We start from the raw sequence: 10,828 nt of genomic DNA, 5'->3' as shown, positions 1-10,828 counted from the left end.
ATCACTCCACCTAATTTTCAACATTCGTCTGCAACACCGCATCTCAAATGCTTCGATTCTCTTCTGTTCCGGTTTTCCCATAGACCATTTTTCACTACCATACAGTACTGTGCTCAAAACGAACATTGCCAGCAATTTCTTCCTCAGATTAAGGTCTATGTTTGATGCTAGTTGACTTCTTTTGGCCAGGAATGCACTTTTTGCCAGTGTTATTCTGCTTCTGATGTCCTCGTTGCTCCGTCCGTCATTGGTTATTTTGCTGTTTAGGTAGTAGAATTCCTCAACTTCATGTACCTCGTGACCATCAATCCTGATGTTATGTTTCTCGCCGGCCGGTGTGGCCCTGCGGTTCTAGGCGCTTCAGTCTAGAACCGCGTGACCGCTACGGTCGCAGGTTCGAATCCTGCCTCGGGCATGGATGTGAGTGATGTCCTTAGGTTAGTTAGGCTTAATTAGTTCTAAGTTCTAGGGGTCTGATGACCGCAGATGTTAAGTCCCATTTTGCTCAGAGCCATTTGAACCATTTGTTATGTTTCTCGCTGTTCTCATTTCTGCTATTGCTCATTAATTCCATTCACGAGATCATGCAGTTCTTCTTCACTTTCACTCAGGATGGTGATGCCATCAGCGAATTGCAACATTGATATCCTTTCACCTTGAATTTTAATTCTACTCCTGAACCTTTCTTTTATTTCTATCGTTGTTTCTTCGATGTACAGATTGAACACTAAGGCGAAAGACTACATCCCTGTTTTACATCTTGTTTAATCCGAGCATTTCGTTCTTGGTCATCACACCTAGGGTAGTCAGTGACAAACTGGTGCAGTCTTCGACCTGAAGGTTGTGTGTGGATATGTAACACTACTGATACAGAGGTCAAATGAGAGCACTGCTCACTAGCCTTCATTTGATTCCTCGTAAGTTGTTGTAGCATTAGTGTAAAAACTATTATTAACATAAATTTGCATATTCAGCATCCTGTGCATGCGTGTAGTGTCACACTACACGCGTCACAGAAGGGGTATTTATACCACAAGCACCATCTTAAACAGAGCTTCAAAGCGGTAGTTTTGCATCATGAATACAATGATTCCTTCTTGTAAAATCATAGCTATCCACACACAGGGTGATTCAGCTAAGCTCTTCGACGCGCCGGTCAGGGTGGCCGAAAGGTTCTAGGCGCTACAGTCTGTAACCGCGCGACCGCTACGGTCGTTGGTTCGAATCCTCCCTAGGGCATTAGGTTAGTTAGGTTTAAGTAGTTCTAAGTTCTAGGGGACTGATGATCTCAGAATTTAAGTCCCATAGTGCTCAGAGCCATTTGAACCATTTTTTTTTCTTCGGTGCAGATGGATCGCAATTCTGTTTTCACGTAAGTGTGTTGTGCGGAAGTTTCACCTAATAACCTGCGCCAGTTCGAGAACATTTTGGCGTTCTGCCTCGCCTCCTCCACCCTCCCCCATCCCACCTTCTCCCTCGTACTCTTTCACCCATCTCAGTTTCCGTTACTAATTGTGATACGCATTGTAGACAGATCTGCACTTAGGTGCCCTCGGTGCTCCAAGTGGCCGCTACTTATTGTGAAACGTCCCATATAGAGATTTTACGGCTTAAACCAGTTTTTCTTAGGAGCAGGAATTTTGTGAGGCGCGAAGAAGTGAAGGCGTTTGCATCGGCAGGGACGCATAACTTATATACGTAGTGCATTTGTGTTTTCCTAGGTACGAAACGGCAAGCGCTCTTCGGTTCAAATGTGCTGCCTCAGAAATACATTGTGCGAAATCAGTTTTCTTGTAGTAGTTATTAATAATGCCTTATTATTTACAAGACATTAAATGAAAAAAAAAACGCTTAACAAGCTTGATACACAACAATCAACTCAGCTATGTACAGCCACAAAACAATTTTCGTAGATTTCAGTGAGTTTTAAGAAGCAAGTAAAGCACGGAGCCTTATACAAAGCTTTATCGTGTTCTGTGGTACGAGGGGCGTTAAATAAGTAATGCAACACATTTATTTTCTCGGCCAGTTTCGGTTGAGAAAATGTAATATCTGTTGTGGAACATCGTTGAATATTGCCGCTTCACTCCCTACGGTTTCGTGAAGATCCGATAGGTTCCGGCGCACTATACATAGCCTTCAAAACGGTATCTGTAACGAAGGCGCGTACCAGGCAGAGACCTGTAGAGTTTCTTTCGGCGGAAAACCAGAGCATCGCAGATATTCAAAGGGCCTCGCAGAATATCTACGGAGACTGGCAGTGAACAAAAGCATGTCGAGTCGTTGGCCGAGGATTCTGTCATCATCCCAACAAGGACACGCAAACCTGTCCGATCTCGTGCGTGCCGGCCGGCTGCACACAGCTATCACTCCTGTTGTGTTGGAACGTGCAGGAACTATCATTCAAAATGATCGTTGAACAAATGGACATCCCTGGTGATAGAGTTAACACTCGTCCGCCAGCTGGAGTACTCAAAGGTGTGTGTCCACTGGATTTCTCGCCGTCTGACAGAAGACCATAAAGAACAACAAAAGACCATCTGTGCGGAATTGCTTGTGCGTTACGAGGTCGTGAAAATGTTTTGTCGATCATCATTACAGGCGATGAAACATGCGTTCAGCACTTCGAACCGGAAGCAAAACGGCAATCCACTGAGTGGCGCCACGACACCTCTCCTCAGAAGAAAAAGTTCAAAGCCGTACCTTCTGAGATTCTGAAGAAGTTATTCTGTTTGATGTCTTCCCTCACGATGGAACGATCAACGCGGAAGGGTATCGTGCTACCATCGGGAAACTGAGGTAACGACTTTAGCGTGTTCGTCGCCACAACAATGCAAATAAACTTTCCTTCTACGTGACAACGAAAGGCCTAACACAAGTCTGTACACCCGAGAGGAGCTCGCAAATTTTCATAGAACTGTTCTTCCTCATCCAACCTATAGCCTGGATCTCGCACCTTCCGACTTCTATCTGTTTGGCCTAATGAAGGATATTCTGTGGGAAGGAGTACATGGACGCCGGGAAGCTTATTAGTGCAGCAAGACGTTGCTCCCATTTCGATCAATGCAGTGGTGCCATGCAAGCATACAGGCCCTCCCAGTAAGGTGAAGTATGGCCGTCGCATTGAACAGAGATTACGTTGAAAAACATGGTTTTGTAGCCAAAACATCTACATCTACATTTATACTCCGCAAGCCACCCAAAGGTGTGTGGCGCAGGGCATTTTACGTGCCACTGTCATTACCTCCCTTTCCTGTTCCAGTCGCGTATGGTTCGCGGGAAGAACGACTGTCTGAAAGCCTCTCTAATTTTACATTCGTGATCTCCTCGGGAGGTATAAGTAGGGGGAAGCAATATATTCGATACCTCATCCAGAAACGCACCCTCTCGAAACCTGGCGAGCAATCTACACCGCGATGCAGAGCGCCTCTCTTGCAGAGTCTGCCACTTGAGTTTATTAAACATCTCCGTAACGCTATCACGGTTACCAAATAACCCTGTGACGAAACGCGCCGCTCTTCTTTGGATCTTCTCTATCTCCTCCTTCAAACCGATCTGGTACGGATCCCACACTGATGAGCAATACTCAAGTATAGGTCGAACGAGTGTTTTGTAAGCCACCTCCTTTGTTGATGGACTACATTTTCTAAGCACTCTCCCAATGAATATCAACCTGATACCCGCCTTACCAACAATTAATTTTACATGATCATTCCACTTCAAATCGTTCCGCACGCATACTCCCAGATATTTTACAGAAGTAACTGCTACCAGTGTTTGTTCCGCTATCATATAATCATACAATAAAGGATCCTTCTTTCTATGTATTCGCAATACATTACATTTGTCTATGTTAAGTGTCAGTTGCCACTCCCTGCACCAAGTGCCTATCCGCTACAGATCTTCCTGCATTTCGCTACAATTTTCTAATGCTGCAACTTCTCTGTATACTACAGCATCATCCGCGAAAAGCCGCATGGAACTTCCGACACTATCTACTAGGTCATTTATATATATTGTGAAAAGCAATGGTCCCATAACACTCCCCTGTGGCATGCCAGAGGTTACTTTAACGTCCGTAGACGTCTCTCCATTGATAACAACATGCTGTGTTCTGTTTGCTAAAAACTCTTCAATCCAGCCACACAGCTGGTCTGATATTCCGTTGGCTCTTACTTTGTTTATCAGGCGACAGTGCGGAACTGTATCGAACGCCTTCCGGAAGTCAAGAAAAAAAGCATCTACCTGGGAGCCTGTATCTAATATTACCTGGGTCTCAGGAACAAATAAAGCGAGTTGGGTCTCACACGATCGCTGTTTCCGGAATCCATGTTGATTCCTACATAGTAGATTCTGGGTTTCCAGAAACGACATGATACTCGAGCAAAAAACATGTTCTAAAATTCTACAACAGATCGACGTCAGAGATATAGGTCTATAGTTTTGCGCAACTGCTCGACGACCCTTCTTGAAGACTGGGACTACCTGTGCTCTTTTCCAATCATTTGGAACCCTCCGTTCCTCGAGAGACTTGCGGTACACGGCTGTTAGAAGGGGGGCAAGTTCTTTCGCGTACTCTGTGTAGAATCGGATTGGTATCCCGTCAGGTCCAGTGGACTTTCCTCTATTGAGTGATTCCAGTTGCTTTTCTATTCCTTGGACACTTATTTCGATGTCAGCCATTTTTTCGTTAGTGCGAGGATTTAGAGAAGGAATTGCAGTGCGGTCTTCCTCTGTGAAACAGCTTTGGAAAAATGTGTTTAGTATTTCAGCTTTACGCGTGTCATCCTCTGTTTCAATGCCATCATCTGGATATGCTGTTTCGAGCCACTTACTGATTTAACGTAAGACCAGAACTTCCTAGGATTTTCTGTCAAGTCGGTACATAGAATTTTACTTTCGAATTCACTGAACGCTTCACGCATAGCCCTCCTTATGCTAACTTTGACATCGTTTAGCTTCTGTTTGTCTGAGAGGTTTTGGTTGCGTTTAAACTTGGAGTGAAGCTCTCTTTGCTTTCGCAGTAGTTTCCTAACTTTGTTGTTGTACCACGGTGGGTTTTTCCTGTCCCTCACAGTTTTACTCGGCACGTACCTGTCTAAAACGCATTTTACGATTGACTTGAACTTTTTCCATAAACACTCAACAATGTCAGTGTCGGAACAGAAATTTTCGTTTTGATCTGTTAGGCAGTCTGAAATCTGCCTTCTATTACTCTTGCTAAACAGATAAACCTTCCTCCCTTTTTTTATGTTCCTATTAACTTCCATATTCAGAGATGCTGCAACGGCCTTATGATCACTGATTCCCTGTTCTGTACGTACAGAATCGAAAAGTTCGGGTCTGTTTGTTATCAGTAGGTCCAAGATGTTATCTCCACGAGTCGGTTCTCTGTTTAATTGCTCGAGGTAATTTTCGGATAGTGCACTCAGTGTAATGTCACTCGATGCTCTGTCCCTACCACCCGTCCTAAACATCTGAGTGTCCCAGTCTATATCTGGTAAATTGAAATCTCCACCTAAGACTATAACATGCTGAGAAAATTTATGTGAAATGTATTCCAAATTTTCTCTCAGTTGTTCTGCCACTAATGCTGCTGAGTCGGGCGGTCGGTAAAAGGAGCCAATTATTAACCTAGCTCGGTTGTTGAGTGTAACCTCCATCCATAATAATTCACAGGAACTATCGACTTCTATTTCACTACAGGATAAACTACTACTAACAGCGACGAACACTTCACCCCCGGTTGCATGCAATCTATCCTTTCTAAACACCGTCTGTACCTTTGTAAAAATTTCGGCAGAATTTATCTCTGGTTTCAACCAGCTTTCTGTACCTATAACGATTTTGGCTTCGGTGCTTTCTATCAGCGCTTGAAGTTCCGGTACTTTACCAACGCAGCTTCGACAGTTTACAATTACAATACCGACTGCTGCTTGGTCCCCGCATGTCCTGACTTTGCCCCGCACCCGTTGAGGCTGTTGCCCTTTTTGTACTTGCCCAAGGCCATCTAACCTAAAAAACCGCCCAGCCCACGCCACACAACCCCTGCTACCCGTGTAGCCGCTTGTTGCGTGTAGTGGACTCCTGTCCTATCCAGCGGAACCCGAAACCCCACCACCCTATGGCGCAAGTCGAGGAATCTGCAGCCCACACGGTCGCAGAACCGTCTCAGCCTCTGATTCAGACCCTCCACTCGGCTCTGTACCAAAGGTCCGTAGTCAGTCCTGTCGACGATGCTGCAGAAATAATACACAGCGGTGACAAAAGTCATGGGATACCTTCTAATACCGTGTCAGACCTTTTGCCTGGCGTAGTGCAGCAGCTCGACGTGGCGTGGAGTCAACAAGTCGTCGGAAGTCCCCTGCGGAAGTACTGAGCGAGATTTTGTGCACGAACTGACCTCTCGATTAAGTCCCATAAATGTTCGGTGGGATTCGTGTAGAGTGGTCTGTATGGCCAAATCATTCCATATAACTGCCCAGGATGTTCTTGAATGTAATCGCGGACAGTCCTTGGCCAGTGACATGGCACATTGTCATTCATAAAAATTCTATCGTTGTTTGGGAAAATGATGTCCATGAATGGCTTAAAATGGTATTCAAGTAACCAAATACTCCATTTGCTGCAACACAGCCCACACCATTATGGGAGCCACCGTTAGCTTGCACAATGCCTTGCACTTGAGTCCATTCCTCCATGGGGACCGCGCCATACTGGAACCCTGCCATCAGCTCTTACCAACTGAAATCGGGACTCATATGACCAGGCCACAGTTTTCCAGTCTAGCGTAATGCCCATATAGTCATCAGCCCAGGAGAGGCGCTGTAGGCGGTGTCGTGCTGCTAGCAAAGGCACTGGGGTCGATCGTCTGCTGCCATAGCCCATTAATGCCCAGATCCTAACTGTCCTTACTTCTTGTCTGTTAGCTCTGACAACTCTATGCGAACGGCACTGCTCTCAGCCATTAAGTGAAGGCCGTCGGTCACTGCGAAGACCGTGGTGAGAGGTAATGCCCGAAATTTAGTATCCTCCACACCCTTGACACTGTGGATCGCGGAATATTGAACTCAGTAACGATTTACGGAATGGAATGTCCCATGCGTCTAACTACCATTTGGCGTTCAGAGTCTGTCAATTCCCGTCGTTCGGCCATGATCACGGCGGAAACTTTTTCACATGCATCACCTGAGTACAAATGATTTGCTCTCCCAAAGCACTGCCCCTTTGTGTATGCTATCCTGCCGCCATCTGTGTATGTGTATATCGCTATCCCATGACGTGCTACTTGCTTTCAGAACAAAAATGTGTTGCATTACTTATTGACCCCCCTCGTACTTATTCTATCAGTACCGCTCATCACTGATGTCAAAAACCGTGTACTTGAGTGACTACGTCACTTGTTTAAGCAACTTCACAAGAGATGTTGTAGGCGTATCAGTGGTGGACTTGGGCAACGGTGCTGAAGAGTGCCGTGAAGGCGAATGATTTATTATACACTACTGGCCATTAAAACTGCTACACCACGAAGATGACGTGCTACAAAAAATGGTTCAAATGGCTCTGAGCACTATGGGACTTAACATCTATGGTCATCAGTCCCCTAGAACTTAGAACTACTCAAACCTAACTAGCCTAAGGACGTCACACAACACCCAGTCATCACAAGGCAGAGAAAATCCTCGACCCCGCCGGGAATCGAACCCGGGAACCCGAGCGCGGGAAGCGAGAACGCTACCGCACGACCACGAGCTGCGGACGACGTGCTACAGACGCGAAATTTAACCGACAGGAAGAAGATGCTGTGATATGCAAATGATTGGCTTGTCAGAGCATTCACACAATGTTGGCGCCGGTGGCGACACCTACAACGAGCTGACATGAGGAAAGTTTATAACCGATTTGTCATACACAAACAGCAGGTGACCGGCATTGCCTGGTGAAACGTTGTTGTGATGCCTCGTGTAAGGAGGAGAAATGCGTACCATCACGTTTCCGACTTTGATAAAGGTCGGATTGTAGCCTATCGCGATTGCGGTTTATCGTATCGCGACTTTGGGGCTCGCGTTGGTCGAGATCCAATGACTGTTAGCAGAATATGGAATCGGTGGGCTCAGGAGGGTAATACGGAACGCCATGCTGAATCCCAACGGCCACGTATCACTAGCAGTCGAGATGACAGGCATCTTATCCGCATGGCTGTAAAGAATCGTGCAGCCACGTCCCGATCCCTGAGTCAACAGATGGGGAAGTTTGCAAGACAACAACCATCTGCACGAACAGTTCAACGACGTTTGCAGCAGGATGTACTATCAGCTCGGAGACCATGGCTGTGGTTACCCTTGACGCTGCATCACAAACAGGAGTGCCTGCGACGGTGTACTCAACGACGATCCTGAATGCACGAATGGCAAAACGTCATTTTTCGGATGAATCCAGGTTCTGTTTACAGCATCATGATGGTCGCATCCGTGTTTGGCGACATCACGGTGACCGCAAATTGGAAGCGTCTATTTGTCATCGCCATACTGGTGTGATGGTATGGGGTGCCATTGGTTACACGTCTCGGTCACCTCTTGTTCGCATTGACGGCACTTTGAACAGTGGACGTTTCATTTCAGATGTGTTACTATCTGTGGCTCTACCCTTCATTCGATCTCTGCGAAACCCTACGTTTCAGCAGGATAATGCACGATCGCATGTTGCAGGCCCTGTATGGGCCTTTCTGGATACAGAAGATGTTCGACTGCTGCCCTGGCCAGCACATTCTCCAGATCTCTCACCAATTGCCGGCCGGAGTGGCCGAGCGGTTAAAGGCGCTACAGTCTGGAACCGCACGACCACTACGGTCGCAGGTTCGAATCCTGCCTCGGGCATGGATGGGTGTGATGTCCTTAGGTTAGTTAGGTTTAAGTAGTTGTAAGTTCTAGGGGACTTATGACCACAGCAGTTGAGTCCCATAGTGCTCAGAGCCATTTTTCTCTCACCAATTGAAAACGTCTGGTCAATGGTGGCCAAGCAACTGGCTCGTCACAGTACGCCAGTCACTAATCTTGATGAACTGTGGTATCGTGTTGAAGCTACATGGGCACCTGTACCTGTACACGCCATCCAAGCTCTGTTTGACTCAATGCCCAGGCGTATCAAGGCCGTTATTACGGCCAGAGGTCGGTGTTCTGGGTACTGATTTCTCAGGATCCGTTTATCATCTGCATTTATTCTTGATGTAGCAATTTTAATGGCCGGTAGTGTAATTCGCTAATGAACCAGAACCGCACTGACGGTTTAATATTTCCATAGCTATTACTACTTGAAAAACTCCAGCCTTGATCTGTGGGTCCGCAGCCCGTGGTCGTGCGGTAGCGTTCTCGCTTCCCGCGCCCGGGTTCCCGGGTTCGGTTCCCGGCGGGTTCAGGGATTTTCTCTGCCTCGTGATGACTGGGTGTTGTGTGATGTCCTTAGGTTAGTTAGGTTTAAGTATTTCTAAGTTCTAGGGGACTGATGACCATAGATGTTACGTCCCATAGTGCTCAGAGCCATTTTGAACTCGATATGCGTAATTGGACCGGGCCGAAATTTTGTCACAGTCATAGCCATGGTTTTGAAGAAAATGACTATTTCAGCCTCTTGTATTGACGGTTTCGGCAGCAGTTCCAAACAGTTTTTAAAGCGGATCTGTCCAATTTGTTCTCATGTATATGTTTGCGAAGGACATCACATTCCTCTTTTTGATTGGAGGATGTTGGCATGTGGCTACATTTTACATTACCAGAGGGTCTCTGAAAATATAGCAGAGCTGTCAGTCAGTGATTTTCCTCTCAGCGTGGCATTTCGCTTCAGCAAAAGTGTACTGAATAGCCAGTATGGCGGTGTCGCCTGTTACGCAGCTGCGCCTGGAGCGAGAGCAGGCAGCCCGCGGCGCGGCCGCTCGCAGGCCGCCTTATCGCGGCCGCGGCTGTGTTTACCGCAGGACAAATGCGCGAGACGTGGAATGCGGCGAAGAGCGCGCATTGCCGCAATTAAGTAATGTCGTCACGTCCCCGGCAGGCACGCAGTCGAATGCCGCAGCCGCAGCCGTCGCCGTGGCTTAGGGCGGCCTCCCGAGAGCCACTCCGGCCCGCGGAGGAAATTCGTTTCGCGAAACTAAGAGAAAGCTCTGCTGCGGACACGGAGCAGCGATAAGAACGCGGACCCGCCTCACAAAATGAAGCAGACGTAATGGCCGGTGCCGCGGGGGCAATAGCAGCACAGCACGTGGAACGGCCGTGTCTCTACCGAGAGGCCAGTCGGTGCCCTGCCCTGTGGCAGCGTAGTTGAAACTGACGTTCAGAAAATGGACGTATCTGACAGGCTTGCGCAAGACGACACTGCTAGAAAAACTGGGAGACGTACAGTGTGCAACGGAACTTCAGCCCTCTGACACCGTTTTCCTAATAGCTATCATACAAGCATAAAGTTATACATCAATTGACGCTGTCGCGGAATATTAGACGAGCTAACTTATGTGCTTCTCTGCTCTTTCGTCACACAAAGTTCATTTCAGAGGATAGTGTTCATGAGTGAACAAATACAGGGTGATGATTCGTTAACGTAACAGCTTCCCCGGCGTGCGGCCGGCCCGCCAGGCCGGCTAGTGTGCCCGCTGCGCAAGTAACAGGACGTGCACAATTAATATACACTACTGGCCATTAAAATTTCTACACCAAGAAGAAATGCAGATGATAAACGGGTATTCATTGGACAAATATATTATAGTAGAACTGACATGTGATTACATTTTCACGTAATTTGGGTGCATATAGCCTGAGAAATCTGTACCCAGAACAAC

This window comes from Schistocerca americana, chromosome 1, assembly GCF_021461395.2.
Source record: "Schistocerca americana isolate TAMUIC-IGC-003095 chromosome 1, iqSchAmer2.1, whole genome shotgun sequence".
Lineage (NCBI taxonomy): Eukaryota > Metazoa > Arthropoda > Insecta > Orthoptera > Acrididae > Schistocerca > Schistocerca americana.
The sequence above is the reverse complement of the archived record's forward strand: the minus strand, read 5'-3'. Positions refer to the sequence as shown.